General features: G+C 39.8%; 1 protein-coding gene across 1 annotated transcript in view; it reads right to left on the reverse strand.

The window, feature by feature from the left end:
* The window catches only part of dpep2 (dipeptidase 2), an 11267-nt gene that overhangs the window by 5534 nt on the left and 3004 nt on the right, over positions 1-2729 (reverse strand). The window lies entirely within an intron of this gene.

Consider the following 2729-nt stretch of genomic DNA (forward strand, 5'->3'; position numbering starts at 1 on the left):
AAGAAATGTTTTTTATCCCACGTCAAAGTTAGACAAAAATGCTCCTTCTTGTTCTCTGGAGGGAATTTTGCCATTCTCAAAAAGTACACAGTAAAAGTAGTTCATAGTATTTGTGCAACAAGTTTATGAAGCAATAAATCCTAAAATTATTCTCAGAAATTACCCTGTAATCCAGTTTCCCAGAGTTGTTTTATTGCATTACCGTAAACCTGTAACTAATCGCGCACTCGAAATACAGGGGCGGCTGGTTTGACCACGCAAAAGTGAAAGACGGCTGGCTTGACCGCAGTCCTTTTTGCCGCAAGTTAGCAAGTTTAAAAACAACTCGTTTGGTTTTCTTACAGCTGCATTGAAAGAGGTTTGAGGAATCGCAAAGTACTCAAATCAGGGGTAAGCGTTGTTAAATAATGTTCAGGTATTTTGCTTGCTCAATTATACATAATAGTGGGCAATATTGAGTTATATGAGTTGTGGACACCTGTGCTTTTGCTGAGACATGTAGGCCTATGGTAAAAACGCCTTCTGTGAAAATGTCTTTTTGCTCAAATTTCACAAAATAATTGATAAAAATGATAGGCTACACAGCAAGGCTGACAACATTAATAATCACAGATCCAACTGTAAACCATGTGAACAACAAAACTATTCTAGATTTTAAAACAACGTTTTTTATTTATTTAAACTCGTGGGTTAGAAAGTCCTTTGGATGCTCTGCTGGGCCTTTTTTTCTGATAGTGTCAATGTTTTCCCATTTTAGGAATCTCAAAAACCTGAAGGATTTTGTCCGATACATGGTTCACCGTTTGGCTTTTGGAGTTCACAACAAAACAGGGCAGGAACAAGATCGTGAGGTAAGAGTGCTTTTTGATTATTATTGAATGCTATGAGCTGTTTATTAATTGCCCCAATAGACTGTGATTAACATATACAGATCAGCAAGTACTTATTGAAATTTGTATGGCACATCATTTTTGTATTTGTTTGGTTCTTTAGCGAAGCAGTGGAGGAGGTCTTAATCGTTTCTAAGAGTAGTGGTGGGAATAGTGAATTAGCTCTTAATGTGTTTGTGATAATTGTTTTTTCTGCTTGAAGAGTAGGCCTACTTTGGTTCGCTTTGGAGATAGGAAAGCATTTGCCTGTGGATTGATGGTGCGTGTTGTGTGACATTATAGCAAACAGCTCATGTAGACTTTTAGGAATGCATGTGGTGTAAAACAAGGATGGTAACTATTTGGCATGTGGTATGATAGTTTGTCATGTATAATAAATAAAAGGCATGCTGGTCATTTCATCTGTTAACGTAGTAAATGTAGCATGCAGACAATAATTCCTATAGTTGCCATTCCTTGGACTCGGCATGATCGCTGTGGCTTGAACAAAACCACAAGTGCAAATACATGAGTTGCATCTGATATAAATATGTTGATGATATGTTATAGGTTGCAGTGTTTCCCCTAGCATGGAGTCATAGCAGCGGTGCTAAGGCACGTGGGCCCAGCATAATGTGAGCGCGGAGCGCGTGGAATTTTTGAGTGTGTGCGCGTGCGAAGTGCGCCCCGCCAATTTGTTTCTATGTGTCAGCACAAGAAAGGCTCTTGAGGCCTAGTACCAGGGCCGGTTCTAGACAATTTGCTGCCCTAGGTGAGATTTTAGGCGACATTTTATGTGTAAAGAATAAATGAAAAATCTCTACAAAAGACAAACACACTGCAAAAACAGAAACTTATTGACATAGGTAATAGACGTCAAAATGGCTTCAAATGTATTCAGTATTGTATGAACATGTTTGAATTTGGGGGTGGACGTCACATCCTCTAGGGGGGTCCTGGGGTATGCCCTCCCGGGAAGATTTTTTTTTGAACATTTTACAGTAAAATGCTTCAATCTGGTGCACTTTGAGCACAGAATTACTAGAAACCTGATCTAGGGGGTACAACTCTAAAACGCCCATATGAAAAAGATCGGTTTACATTTTAATAATCAAATAAGTATGTGAACATAACCAATAACCTACCATAGCCAATAACAAATAAATGTAGCTTATTTTAATTTTGTTGTTCATTCATATCTTATTTTACCTAGTTAACCTAGCGCCCACCGTACAGGGCAAATTAAACGTGTAACCGGGGGGAAAAGGGTGTTACATTTACTTAATTATGAATGTGATTACATCAAGGCCGAACATTTGGATGAGCGCCAACATTCAAAAATGTTTTTCCCTTCCCAGACCTACCAGCGCAGCGCCCCCCACGATCTGGCGCCCTACGGCGACCGCCTGTGTCGCCTATGCCACGTAACACAAATAGTGGGATAACCTACCCTTAACGGAACCCCTCTATTCCACACCAGAAAAAGGGTTGACCTTTCAATATCCTTGAAATAATAAACACTCAAATTGTTTGCATTGTTTACCGTAGTATATAGAAATCTTTTATGATGTTATTTTTAACTTCACTTAGTTGGAGAAGGACCTCTTGTTTGAACTAAAGAGGACAGAACACTCAAACGTCCTAACGAAGGAGGTGGACATTGTAGTGACGGGGCAGGTGGACGGTATGTCATCCTGATTGTTCTAATGAATAAATTATGTCGTCCAAAGGGATATATGTTTATTCACCGGCCGCAGTCTCGGCGACGACTTTATACTCGCGGCGACTCCCCGCGGGTCGGTCCATGGCGTTTTTTATGTATTCACCGCTGGTAAAAAGTAAAACTAACAAACAATACAC

This window comes from Notothenia coriiceps, unplaced genomic scaffold (assembly GCF_000735185.1).
Source record: "Notothenia coriiceps isolate Sejong01 unplaced genomic scaffold, NC01 NC01_scaffold00016970, whole genome shotgun sequence".
NCBI lineage: Eukaryota > Metazoa > Chordata > Actinopteri > Perciformes > Nototheniidae > Notothenia > Notothenia coriiceps.